Below are 15,352 nucleotides of genomic sequence, written 5' to 3'. Positions count from 1 at the left end.
TTTCGTAATCAAGGACGCAGTGGCGAAAAATAGATACGTGAACTGCAAAACAGCTTTCTTGTCCAATGGAACAAGGTTGGGCACAGTTGTTACTTACAGCGATGGAGACAGCCCGGCATATCCACATTTGAGGGCGTCTATGCTGGGTTACGCCGCTATCAATTTATTCTCGATGTTAAATATATTTCCCGACACCGCAGTTAGAGTTGCGATTGATTCATTTTATATTGACGTAAAGTATAAGGAAAACAGAGACGAGTTTACTAGTCCGGACGAGAGTTGGGGTACATGGAGAATTAAAAATGAAATACGACGCGATTATTCCCCGTCAGCAGATGTCACCGTTGAGAACAACTACTTACGCGGTGATAATCTATCAGAATGGTCTAATGCACCACCGTGTTCTGATCCAATTTGTAGATACAAAACAGTTTATTTAAGCGGCTGTGGCGGGTCAGGAAAGACGACTCGGCCAATTGAATTATTTCGAACGCGGGCAAGTATAATCGTGCTTACACCGACCCATAGACTAGCGCGAGAGATAAAACAACGAAATGTTGACGCCGTTACTTATCACAGCTTTTTTCGATACAGCGGCGGTGAGTGGACTCCTGATCGAATGGGTGAAAAATTTATTCCTGAGGTTATCATCTGGGATGAGATATGTACTGTTTCGTTAGATGTTTTACAAATGTTTCTTGAGTGGTTGCTGCGCGCGAATACAGCGGTGATAATGTGCGGAGACCATGGCCAACCACCACCATTTGTCGGCGAGGGTCCACATGATTGGTTAAAGGGTTTTGTGGACTAGTATGAAGAAACCGATACTGATTACCGAGCACTTGATGAACAACTGCGTGAGGTTAAGAAATTAATCAGATTACAGCCGGATAGAGTTCAATGTGAAATAGTCCGCGAGATGATTCCGGAAACGCCGTTAAATGAATTCTGGGAAACATGGAGACCAAACGATTTGATTGTAGCGAGTAGAAAGATAGTCAGAGACACACTTCAGCAAAAGTTGTTTACGTTGCATAAGGGAAAGTTTCCAACGCGCCCAGTGCCGTTATGTTATAGACCCGCGGACACACGGCTGCAGAACATTGAAGTTGAAATTCCAGGCCCGACAGTGTCAGGGACAAAAAAACAAATTCTTGTGCTGAATGATATCGTGCTCGTTGATATCAGCGTCGTCGAGGACGCGCTACGTGCTAATAAGTCCCCGTGGACGCTAGGATACGCAACAACAATACATTCCTCGCAGGGACTAACCATCACGGACACAATTGTTTGGATAGTTGATAATCGCATCGAATGGCCAAATCTAGTCGATCTTGCAGTGTCCAGAGTACGGAGGATAAATCAGCTTCGAAGAATTGTTATTGACGAAGCCGGTGACAAAGTCACCGACAAAGTCACCAACGACATCATCGATGCAAGCGTCATTAATAGAAAACTCTCGGGTTACCGCCAACAGGATAAAAAAAAAACAGCGGCGTTTTGATATTGATGCCGAATTAATAATTGCGTTACGAGAACAACAGAATAGTCACTGCGCGAGTTGTAATTGTATAATGCGGTGGCGTTATTCGGATAAAGACGCTCGCCAATTTACCGTGGACAGGATCGATAACAGTCTCGGTCATGTCAAAAACAATGTGAGGTTGACCTGTCTTGAGTGCAATAGACTCAACGGCGCTAGTTAAGACCATGCGGGGGTAATTGAGTATCGTCAGGTATCACTTGTAATTGCTCGCGTGTAAACCCCCGCTGTGGGGCAGTTGAATCCAGTCTATAGATCGGTGGTCTATCAGTTGATCGTGTTATCGTTGATATGTTATGTGTGGTAACACTCCAGATAGGATCAGTAGCTCTTTTTTTTACCGCCTTCAAGCTCTCCTGGTTCATATAGATATCTAACAGTGACATCGCCGAGAATCGGCTTGGAAACGCTATTTATTTTTGATATTCCGGGTATATACTTTTTTTTAATCGCGTCGCTGGGCTTCATGTTGATTGCTCGGGTAATCTCGTTATTTAACGCTGCAATTACGCCTGGCAACCTTTTGACCCATTCACGAGATCGTTTTTCTTGGATAAATTCTTTCGCGTACTGATATCCAAATAACCGTTCAGCAAGAGTCCGATTGAATCGTTCAACAATTGCCTGATCACGATGTAGCGCAGTATGACCTCGTCGTATCGCGACGCTATGACGTTTCAGCGTTGATAGAACAGCGCCGCGAAATTCATTGCCAGGATCAACTTGTAATAGATTTGGCCAGCGCAGAGGACCTCTTCGATAAATCCGCTCAAACGCATCGGCTACTTCAGTTGCTGACTTTGTTTTTAACGGTTCCGCTTGTTTGTATCGACTCGCAACATCAACTACGGTTAGCGCGTATTTGTAACCGTTGTCATGCGGCAAAAATAGTATATCAGCCTGATGAACTTCATTAGGTACGCTGACATCAAAGCGCGAAAAGTTGATTTGTTTAGGCGGTGGTAGATAAATTTGCCATATAGCCTGTTTGGATAACCAATTAGCCGCAGTGGCCCTCGTTACTTTTGCAGCGCTTGCAAGCTTACCAATTGCGGCCTTCCCCTTCCAGTATCCTCTCGGAGAATAATAGATGGATTCCATGTTGTTATTAATTACCAGCGCCCATCATTAATTTACCTTTCATAGCCGATTTTACCAACCATGAGGCCAATTTTTCTTTGAAGGATTTATCAGGAATAGCATTTAACGCGTGAATTAATTTTACATCCGCGATATGACGCTGTTGCAGATCGCTACTACTTTTGTAAGCAACATCATGAGCATAACACGCCTTATCGATAGCGTTTATTGGATACTCACCGGGTTTGGGCTGATTTTGATCATCGAGTCTGATATGTAATCGTGTTCCGGGGCCACAGTAGTTATATCCTGGGAGGTGTTTTTCTCCTGGATACTTTGCCCACGGTGTTCCGGGGAGTTTTGATAACTTGGCTGCAATATCACCTCCTCGCTTTTTTTTAAAACATCCCCGGGTCTAATAGAAATAAATCTAAATTTCTTTGTACCGCATTGTACACACTTACCAGTAAGTGCCGATCTGTTATTTCTTGTTGTAACGGTTGTCATATCATTTGTGCCAGTACGCACTCTACACTTCACACAATATAGATCCATAATTTATGTATAGAGATATGAATATAATTGATTTTTCGGCGACTAAAACAAGAGAACCAGTTAAGCATGTTGCAGCGTTACCAAACTCGATCCGGGTGATTATTATCGGACCATCTGGATCCGGCAAGACGCAATTGTTACTTAATTTAATAATGAGATGGATGAAGTGGGATAAGTTGTATTTAATCGCCCCTAGCGTAGATGATCAACGATGCTACGAGGTGTTGAAAGATTTTAACGAGAATGCATCAGCGATCACTGAAAAAAATGTTATTGAGTTTATTACAGATATCAATGATGCACCAGGTATCGATGATATTGATGGCGACGTTAACAATCTAGTCGTGTACGATGATGTTATGTTAGACAATCAAAAAAACCCAGCTAGGATATTTTCCAGAGGCAGGCATAAAAACACTGACGTGATATATGTCACTCAACGATACACTCAGATTCCAAAAGTAATCAGAGACAACTGTAATATTCTTGCTGTGTTCAACGGCGTCGATACACACACGCTACGAAATATTTGGCAGACATGGTGCGGCGGTGACATGGACTTTAATGTTTTTCGAAACTTTTTTAGTCATGCTCAGTCGACCCCACATGGATTGTAACGATAAATTTACATGACCCCCGGACACGATATCGTATCGGACTTGACCAAATATTTGGTTAAATTGTAAATAGCCCCTTAGCAGCAGGGGGGGGGGGCGATGACATCGACGCGGTCGTCGCGCTTTTTACCCGACGCTGACGACGCCGGATCCGCTGACTGCAGAAAGTATTAATTAAACCAAATGACGTTCGATTTACCCCCCGACGACGACGTCGTTTTTTTTTTACCAGGCGCTGACGACGCCGGATCCGCTGAGTGCAGAAGGTATTAATTAAACCAAATGACGTTTGGACAAAATGTCCGATTGGCTCCCCCCGCTGCTTAGGTGCATCATATTTCTTTTAATCAGTTATTAATCAGAAACGTCCATTTCTCTGACAGCTGTTACGTTCTTCTTTTTCTTTTTCTAATTGTGTCAATGAGGTCTGAAGAGTTTCCAACGTCTCCTGCTTTGTCCTTGATCTGGCGTTAAGGAGGAATTATTGCTTTCGCCTGATTTCATGTAGACTTCTTTAGAATTTTTTAATTTTCAAAAAATAATTTTAATATATCTCCCAAACCAAGTCTTCTTTTAGAAGCAACTCATTAGTACAAACGACGCATCTGTTACAATTAACGACGAATCTATATCGAAGATGTAGTTTCATAGTGACTTTATGCTTTCCAGAATATAATATTTTGGCCAATATTTTTGTTAATACTAATATTGACTGTCAACATGCGATTTACTGACATGAAAATCATGAGGATGTACAAATTCTAGGTAAATGGCAGAATCCACTTGGAAGAAACGATACAAATACATTATTGACCTGAGCGGGATAAATGATTTCTACTAACTGAACGGCCAAATAAGCTTCCTGATCTAATTTCATTGGCTGAGGTAATCTGGCTGTAAAACAATATAATCCGTTGTTGAGAAACACATCCATAAAGCTGTCACTGGGTAACGTTAAGTATGATTGATTTTTCATAGTTCGATACTTCTCGTCTCTGAGGAGTCATGCGTCGTCAAAAAAGACTTTTCCAAATAAGATTCCAGAAGAAGGCAGGCTGCTGCTGATGTGATTGGAAGAGGAGTAGTGACTGGCGCTGGTGAGGCTGCCGTTGTTGTGACTGATGGTATATTTGATCAAAGGATTGGGAAAAAGACAACTAATAAAACTGATGAGTGAAATAGTACACAATTGTTTATCTCCTTGTTGCAAACTAAAATTTCCAATGGTTGTACCTGATGACACAATGAATCAAAAATATTGAACATAAAAAGACGATTTGATTTTTTGGCACACACTCTACATACCACATCCACAGTTATTTTTGTAGTTCTTGAAGAAATGAACTCTGAGAAGGAAATGTACCCGTCTTGAACGGTATGGTGGAAACTTCTAAAGTTATTTTTTAATAGTCGATGACTTGTGATGCTACACTCCAAGAATAGAAGATGGGTGGATATATTTTCCAAGAAAATTTCACTTCTCAATATTGGATCTATTCCAACTATACGTGTTCTCTGATGAAAATTTTCTTCAGATATCGTATGCTTTGTCTTCCTTCTAGGTCACTTGTTGTAGCTCAGGCAAGTAAAAACTTCCTTTTAACACTCCTCCTTTAATATCTTCCACTTTATATACAGAGGGATAACGTCCACGCACTTGTTCTGTGGCACAAAATAATTCTGTTGTCCAGTTGGGTCGATAACTTTTGTCAAACGTGCGTTGGTTTGACCAATCCGAGCTAATATCCTATGTTTACCACTTCTCTTTTCCTGGTCTTTGACTTTACTAACAGTCGATGACACACAGTCACTTTTGTTTTGAGGCATCTCTTTTTAATGGAACAGATCCGACGATACGATGGTAGGATTGCTTGCAAGATTTTACTGGCGATGGTACCACTTCGGGAGTATGTTGATGTGTAAAATATTTCCACATACATTCTTGCAAAGTTCTTTGAAAACATCCCATAACACTACCTTTGGTTTCAAGATTTTAATGTGAAAAAAGGAATAATTTTTTCCAATTTTTTTTAAAAGCTTGGTTTCGAAATCTGTGCCTTTGTCTGTTTACCATAGTAGAGAATGTCGACCAATTTGTTTCAAGACCAGCTTGACAGATCGCATTAACTCTGAGCATGTTTTAGATGTTAAGGAACTACCCATGTCATGTTTGAAAACACGAGAATGACACAAAACATATATTTTGTAATCTCAATAAATCTGCTTGCTATTGATTATCGATTCCAGCTACTTTCATTTGACTTTTAGTCGCATGGGTTTCTGCAACATGTTTTTGTAACTACTATCGTACATCTTGCAGACAGTTGATTTTATCTGCATGATACAAGTTTCTAAATCCCCCCCACCCCCCGTAACCACCGATTGTTTTCGTTTCTGACAAAACTGTTCAATCCATCAACGGATTGTTATTTTTGTTGTTATGGTATTTAACGCAATTTTCAGCACAAGATGGGCTGTACTTGGCGGCCAATACATCTGGTGGAGGAAGAACCTAAGAAAACCACGAAAGAAAGAAAAAACCACCGACCCACGTGAGCCTACCGGCAAACTTTCTCATGTACCCACATTTGCCGAGCCCGAGACTCGAACCAACGCAAAAAGTGGTGCGATGACAGTAGACAGGTGACGTAACGATGAGCGCTTTAGACCTCTTAGCCACTCAGGGTCCCCGTGTTTTAACGTGTTACGACTCGATAGTTTTAAACTAAGTTACAGAAAAGAGAGAAAACAAATAAGTTTTTTTAAATATTCAATAAATAAATAATTTCCCTAGAATACGAAGTGAAAATTTAAAAAGAACTTACCGTATTGTGAAATATATCCCAACTACTCCTGAAAGTTCTATCACATGTCCAAATATATAAAGTTCCAATTGAATTCCAGTCGTATTCCAAACAAGTTCCAATACTGAAAGTGTTGATGTGTCTATAGTCTCGAAAGTGCTAATGTGCCAATGGCCTGGATTGTGGTAATATGCTAAGAGTCTTTTAATGTATCACAATACTACAATCCCAAAACGTTTTTGTCTGAATTCACTATAATTCAAAATTAATGTTCTATTCCAAGAATATTATTGATGAGCACTTTGTATTTCCAGTAAATAGTAATTTGAATAAATAAATCCGCCCCACAAGATCTGAGCACTACAATAAGACTGATTCTGCTTCAAGACGTAATGCCCGAATGAGCAATTATTAGATTAACAAGAAAGCACATTTGCAATTGGATTATATTTTCCCTTGATGTGCCTGACGTCAATATTGTATTCCTGTAACACCAAACTCCATATTAATAATCTCTGATTTTTGTTTTTCATCTTGCCAATGAAAGTAAGGGATTGTGATCACTGAATACAATAACTACAGATGGCGCTAAACTAATATACACTTCAAAGTGTTGTGAAGCCAATATCAAAGCCAAACATTCCTTCTCTATTGTGGAATAATTTATCTGATGCTTATTTTTAAAAAAAAATTAAAATAGCACAATGGATGTTCTACACCATTTTTATCTTTCTGAATCAATACTGCATCAATCCCAACATCAGTTGCATCAACAAACTAAATGATTGACTGAAATTTGGATTCGAAAGAACTGATGTACTCTTAAGTATGGCCTTTAACTTATCAAAAACCTCCTGACATATTTGAGACTAATCAAACTTGGTTTTCTTGATCGATATTTTTACTTAAATTAATTATCAACTTTTTGCATCGCCGAGTCTATTAAAGAATTTCCGGATTGATTAAAATTGATTTGTATAGGTGTCATTATAGATGATAACATCATCGATGTAAGCGTCACAATTATCTAGACCTGATGTAATCCTATTCATTAAACGTTGAAAAGTACCAGGTGAACCTTTCACCTCCAAGAGGCTTTACTTTATAATGATAAAGTCCATCTGGAGTTACAAATGTTGAAATTTCCTTAGCCTTTTCTATCAGTGGAAATTGCCAGAATCCTTTGAAAAGGTCAAACTTGGTTACATATTTAGCATTTCTAATTTTGTCAATGTAGTCATCGATTCTTGGCAGTGAAATTAATCTGTTTTGGTGACACTGTCCACTTTTCTATAGTCGTTGCACATGTGAAAAGGATTATCTAGTTTCGAGACGACAATACGTGGTGAACTACAGTCACTTTTACTAGGTTATACGAAATCATTCTCCAGCACATACTGAATTCCTCTTTTCAAACATTCCTGTCTGAGAGAATTCATCCTGTATGGATGCTGTTTCATAGACGTAGAATGTACAATTTCATTGTAATGGTAGATTATATTTGTTCGTGTTGAAACATTTGGATCAAGTGCCCATATTCAAGAAACAGCTGTTTTAGTTTCAAAAAAAATTTTGTAGCTGCTCATGTAAACGTTTCTGGTTCAGATTGTTCAAATGTCTGAATTCTGAAGATTAGTTATACAAAAGTCACTACAGTCCAATTGTTAGCCATCGCTTAAACCCTCAAAGTGTGGGACAGGTACAACTAAACTGACTGCATTAACAGGTCGATCTCTATCAACATATTCCTTTAGCATATTTATGTGGCATGGTTGTTTTGATTTCGACTCCCATGAGTGTTAAATTGATATAATTTAAGCCACTTACTTTTTTCAAGTGTACAAGGACCATAGTACTTAGCTGAAGAGGATTTTGAGGTATGACCAAGAGAGCCAGAACTCTATCAAAAACTTATATATGAAATCACAAACATAGTCAAAAATACTTTTTTATTTATTATTCTGCTAGATGGTTCATCAATTGCAGGAATAGGTTACAAATGAGGCTTATCTATCTTCTGATTGGTTTCTCCTACCATTTGACAAGTGTGACAAGATCTACGGTATTTAAAAATATAACTTTTAATGTTCAGCTAATAAAAATGATGCAAGATCTTGTGATAAGTCTATTGACCCCTACATGGCCAGCCAAAGGAATTTCATGGGTCAAACTACGAATTTCATGTCTATACTACTTATGAACAACAATTTGATAGCTCACTGATCACTCGTCACCAGCTTGTTCCTCGGATGATCTCCATTTCCCCATAAGGACACAATTTTTAAGAAAATAACAAACGGGTACTCTGTGGCTTCAGTTTCGCTAATATCCCTTTGATGCAAACAAGAATTGTCAGGATCTTTTGTTCCTGTTCGACAATGATGTATTGTCATTGTTACCCTGATTAGAAAAAAGAGAATGATTAGTAGAAAGAAAATCAATGTGATCAATACCTCTTGATTGATATATATGAGAAGCAAAAGTGACCTCATCAGAAGCCTGAACAATAAATGTATCAGCAAAAGGAATAATTTCCTGATTAACATCATTCTCGGGAGTTTTATTTTCCGTAGCTCTAGTAGCTACAGAAGCTGGGACTAAATCAGTGTTTTCAGTTTCAATAGGATCCACATTCAGATCCAAGTAAGGCTTGTCAGTTACAAGTGGATTTAATACAATCTCATCTCCTGCTCGGTCTTTGCCTAGTAATAAATAAATAACCGCAAAGGGTAAGGACTACACTGTTTCAACTGTCACGTATCCTGAGACTAAGTCTGATGACAAATGAACACAATAGAGAGGAACATTAATTAGCATACGTGAATAAGAACACTTTCTTTAGAAGATGTCTTCTCAGTAAAAGGCAAAGGACCTGATAATTAAAAAAACTCTGAGAAACTCCTGTTGTTACGTAATTGTATAAATCCTTTTATTTATTAAATACATGTACTCGGGTTTCTTTTTTGTGTACAACGATACCCGAGGGTGATTTGTTTATATTGTACAATGTTTCGAAACTGAGTTCGGTTTATCCTATGCCGTACGTGCGAAGTGCTTTCGATGGGAAGAACCGAATACTTCCAATGCACAGACGATGTATGTCGGCATCGTCTGTATATAATGCCTCACCGTAAGACTAAATCTGCACATTACGGAACGTCTTGTCAGTGAGCGATCTACTTTAAGGACTTGCACATCTTCATCTTGTCGCCATAAACAAGTTTGTCCCTATGAACACTATTGTCCCTATAAACACTTTGTTCCAATAATACCATTCCAATGTTAAACCTTTGGCCCCAAACCGCTCCGGTGGCCTAGTGGTTAGAGCGTCCGCCTCGTATGCGGGAGGTCGTGGGTTCAATCCCTGGCCGAGTCATACCAAAGATTTACAAAAAATGGTACTAACAGGTGTATAGCTTGGCGCTCAGCAGCAAGAGGTTAGTGTTAGGACTAGTCGGCCTGGTGTCAAGATAATGTGACCCTGTGGGACATGATGCTACATGTCTGTGGCATGATGCCCCATTGCTAGACATCAATATAAACTGTCACACTGCAGACGTCGTATCGATATGACTGAGTTTTTTTTCAAAGCTACGTTAAATATCTAAATCACAAACACACACACACACTTTGGCCCAATTTAGCATAGAATTTCCCCCTGTCCCCCAAGTGGCACGCTGCATGTTAAACCTATGGGCTGTTATATAATTATGATGTCCCCAGAGTGTCTCATACTACTACTCATAGCAAACACATTCTCATTTTTGCCTCTATGGGGAAAATGGCATACTAGAGTAGGTTTTCCCCTCTCGTAGTTTCTCGTTTAAGCTTTTAACAATAGCGGTACGTGTGCTTTGCAAAGTTCTCCTTTTTTCGATCGGTTAGCTTTTCCATATTATTCTCCACCTGTTTCATTAATTCTCTGTTTCTCACTCATCTGATCAACATGCTGTGCTCTGAATAATGCCGAAAGTTTAACTCTTCTACCAATTCTTGTTCACCCCCTCTAACTCTGATGAGAATTCTGTATCGAATAATTCAAAGTCCCTCTTTAATTCAAGAAATAATTGATTCAAGTTTCGTTCTAGCTCTTCAATCTGGACCTTTAAATGTTCACCCATGATTTTCAATCTGAACCTTTAAATGTTCATCAACGATATTAAATCTTCTGTTCCATTTTTATTAACATATTGTTGAATACTGTGTACAATGGCTAATAGGATTCATTCCAGACCTGGTGATGAACATGTTTTCCAGTGACGGGCGTAAGAACGTCATCCATCTGAGTATAAACCATAAAGATTGTGCAAATAAACATGTTTAAACATATTCGACTAACTTATTAGTTCTTGATAACCTCTGTAATGTTCATCCTTTATAAATGCTTGAATGTATTACCTTCCTGATGTGACTACTGTAATTATCTTCTATCCGGTGCGTCTGTATACCTTCTACAGAACTTCACAAAATGAAACCACTGCTGCTCGGATCATCCTTATAGTACTTTTTAAAAAAAAAACCTGACCACACCACCCACCATCGGCTCGGTACGCTCTACTGACTATCTGATGGCTCCAGAATTAAACAGATGTACTGCCAACGGTCCAAAATACCTATCAGACCACAACAATGTGTACAAACCTTCTCGAACCCTAAGATCATCTTCTGACAGTCTTATTCTCGTATTCCCACATTTAAAACCTGTCCTACTGACAAGTTTCTTTTGCATATCAGGGCCCAGCTTCCTGGAATCAATTGGCTCTTGTATTTAGACATAATGACCTCATTAAAGAGCGCTCTAATAGCTCACATTTCAAATCTGCAAGAACACGTAACTATGTTTCTTTACTCTTAATTATTTTTTGACCAGGCTGTTGGTGTGTGTGTGTGTAACACTTGTGTGTTATAACTAATATTGTGATATTTTATATATCAATTATCATTTCATTATATATGCGTGTGTGTGCTAGATATCTATCAAAGTCGCGTGGAACTTGTCTTGCGTTTCTTTTGTTTTTTTTTACGATTTGTAATCTCGAAATGTCCTTATGTATTTGAAAATGGTGCATATTTCAAGTATCATGTGGTTCACTTCCGGGTGCATCAGCAGCGTCAACAAACTCTTAGAACGATTTAAAGGCTGAAGCTTTCAAACACAGATGTAAATAATAAGTTTCCTTCACATATCCTCTAAGCAAATTAATTTATATAACCGCTGTGTTTTGTGTCTTGATTCAGGCTTATTTCTTTCTAGAGATTTATAAATGCTCCCAATTTTCGTGCGCTGCGTACGGTTTTGATCGTGAATTATATGCACACTCTCGTTTTTTCTCGCATTGCAATTCTCCTTTATGAGTGAAGCAGTTAATGGTGATAACATACCCAAATATTTAACCAAATATACCCGAAAATGAGATCTACATTAGGAACGTAATCATATTTGCAACCAAACCAATCTATTTTTCGTTCCGCAAAGCATCGTGAATGTTATCCACGTCTGTCGCTCTGAGACTTTTCAGGTCAACATCTATAAATGTAGATAAAAATACCTAATTTTTTAAGCAAATAAATTATTTCAACAAAATTTGGAACTACAATTACAGTGCAGTTCAGTACCACCATGTTGGGTAAGTCTTCTCAACGATACGTTATTTCTGTAAACATTGGATCACGTGTTGGTTTTGGTCGAAAATCCAACTTGTATTAAGAAAGAACTATCGTCCTTTATTTAAGGAAGGGGATATTCATAAAGCGCAAAAAAATATCCCACATTTCTATTCTAAATGCATATGAAAATGTGATTTCTAAATGTCAACATGAAGACTAACTCCATGACCTCTAGAACTTGTAACACAGAAAAACCTATTAAATATTCCTCTTTTAGAGTTATATAAATAAATACATTATTTAAAAGATAGAAACGTTTACCACAGAACAATACTGCATCTTAATCCAAGTTTCTAATTTTGCAAGTTGTCCCACGCCTACTTTATCATCTGCTATCTAAGTTGCTGCTCGAATGGATTCCATAGGTGTCAACTTGTATGGTGTATCCGTAATTTGTATGTTTTTATTTCTTTTTTGTCAGTGTACGGCCGTACAATCGTTTTGTACGTTTTTTTCTTTAAAAAATTTTTATTTAAATTTTTTTGTTTTGTTTTGCGTGCATCTGGGACTCCTGGCATAATTTTTTTTTAGAATGAGAATTCAGTGAGACTATGGTGGCCCGAAACAACCAGTCAAATCATACTCAAAACCGTGCTTTTCCTTTGATAATGAAATTTGTTTCATTCATGGTTCAACTCCAGTGTGTAAATATCTTGTCATTTATCGCTCGCAGATTAGACGCTCACTTGGATTTCTAATATTGACCAATTACCTGTGTAGTAAGTATGTTTTCTTATTTTATACATTATTATTTTATTATTTATACTTATTACTATCAAATGCATAACGTTTGCATCAATTTTCATACTTTACACAGTGTGGCAATCATGTTGGTGTAACCATAATTTGTCTGACTTTTCTGTGTGGAGATAAAGTTGATTTATTAAAATTTTTAACAATATACTAATAAAAAATAAATACTCTACTGATTTTAGCACCGGCATTTTATCGTGCTGTTATAGTTTTGAGTTAAGTTTGTCAGATGGGTAATGCAAACAGGAAGATGCATTGCCATAATGACGGACGTAGTACAGATACTGATTGACTCGAAAATATGTAACACTGCCAATTTATATCAAGTTTGTGACCAAAATCAGCACACCATATAGCAAATTCATAACTTTTCAAACACCACATATGCAATTTTAATACAAATGATCAACAGCTAATGAGGTATAAACTTCCAGACTGCTACTTTGTCAATTTTTTTTATTTCTAGCTTTAATTTTTGGATAGCTCCCGGCATAATATCTTGGGCTTTATGGGGGAAAATATAAATTCATAACATATTTGTAGTCAGGAGATCCTCCTCTATCACATATCAAATATAAATTTTTAAATTATTTTTTTATATTTCTCTCATCTAGTTGAAATATTCCATCCATCAAATGGCTGAGCCAAACTCAAAGAAACACAAGCTTGAAGACACTGACCGACGTCATGGCAAGTTTCAGGCTGATTGGATTAAAGTCTTCCATGGCATTGTAGATGTATCCAAGTTATGATCTTCACATGCTTTTTGTAAAATATGCAGTAAATACATTAAAGTGGTGTCTAACATATATGATCTGGAGGAATACTTCAGGACAAAACTGCATGAGAGAAATTTTTAAATGAAGACGGGAGCATCCATCAAAAGCTTCTTTGCTTAGCCAAAGCAGGAAGATGATAGTGTTATAAGTAAAAAGAATGAAATAAAGTTTTTCAGAAATGTAAATAATTATTTAATTATATGTCATAAAAATTTGTGTATAGCATTTGTAGTTTTAAAACTGTTGATCTTGTATAATGTATGAATAATTTTTTTCGTGAAAGTTTTTTTTGGTCTTTGTAAGGTTTTTGTTGGTCTGGCGTACAGGTTTTCATCTCAAAGGGTTGACACCTATGGGATTCTCAAGAAATTTTCTCTTCATACTCTGTTTCAAATGATGTAGTAATTTTGTTTCCATACACGAGACGTTAAAAACCCATTACATCCTATTTATTCATTGTTCTTCCTCTTAAGCATAATAGCTTATTTTTATAAAATGTTGAACTTATACTAATTTCTTTTGCAAGATCTGTCTAGTTTGCTTAATACCTCTTGCCACTGACAGTATTATTATGTTGAATTTTGTAGATCCAGCTATAAATGTTACTTAGTTCCTCAGTTGAAATGTTAACAGAAGTATTCCAAAGGAATTTGTTTTATTTCCATACCCTGATGCATTAACATTTCCTCTTTACAAAGCCATGTATAGAATAGGCTGACATATTGCAAGTCATGAAAACATGGCTGGTATTCCATGTGTCCAAAATTATTATTATTTTGAACAGAATGTTCTGGTGACAACTGCCACTTTTCAAATGGTAAGCATTGCAGTAATTTGTTTTCATAAATCATTCAAATTTGGTATGCATTTTGTGCCAATATTGGTGACAGAAACCATAGATACACAGGAAAGCCAGACAACAGTGTAGATGCCGAAACAGGGTGGTCTGTTGACATCAAATTCTTCAACACTACCATGATCTGTAGAGGAGTTGATTTGCTTATGAAACAGCGATCAGCTTTCCTATTCGACTATCTTAGTTGCCTCCATTTAATTTCTTTGCAATTACATGTACATGTACCTAACCTAAAATATTTCAAACAACATGCTTCATGCAGCAAGTATTTTTCTTTGTTTTGAAATTTTTTTTGTTTGCTTATCAGACAAATCACAGTATAAAGAGACATGAAATTGACATTTTTAATTAGTTTATTATTTTGTAAAGTTTTTATTTTATTTTAAAGGACATATTTCATTTCAAATCAGCATCCACAAGCAGTTACCTATATTCAGGGCCATACATTTCCATGGCACATTTTATAGAACTATTTAGATAGTATAGTAATTTAGTATTAAGACAACTTATTACACATGTATTCTAGTTGGTAACATGCTGATGAAAAATATACTCTGAAAAAATTAGTATAATGTTTGTTCTGTACTATACTATGCCTACATGCCCTCAGCTTTAAAGTTTACTATTTCCCTTTTTAAGCTATTTTTGCAGAGACTATAAAGTAACTGAATCCGTGTGAAAAAATAAATCATTGGGAT

The 15,352-nt window shown here is 37.2% G+C and overlaps 1 protein-coding gene across 2 annotated transcripts in view; it reads left to right on the top strand.

Moving 5' to 3' along the window:
* The first annotated feature begins 11,682 nt into the window (after positions 1–11,682).
* The window catches only part of LOC149795763 (uncharacterized), a 42,081-nt gene continuing 38,411 nt past the window's right edge, over positions 11,683–15,352 (top strand). For both annotated transcript variants that reach the window (XM_089965673.1, XM_089965672.1), the window contains exon 1: positions 11,683–11,760. The gene's annotated coding sequence lies outside the window, so the exon portion shown is untranslated. The remainder of the gene's footprint in view (positions 11,761–15,352) is intronic.

This window comes from Sinohyriopsis cumingii, chromosome 7 (assembly GCF_028554795.1).
Source record: "Sinohyriopsis cumingii isolate HCF-2022 chromosome 7, ASM2855479v2, whole genome shotgun sequence".
NCBI lineage: Eukaryota > Metazoa > Mollusca > Bivalvia > Unionida > Unionidae > Sinohyriopsis > Sinohyriopsis cumingii.
This window is presented reverse-complemented; position numbering and strand designations above follow the sequence as displayed.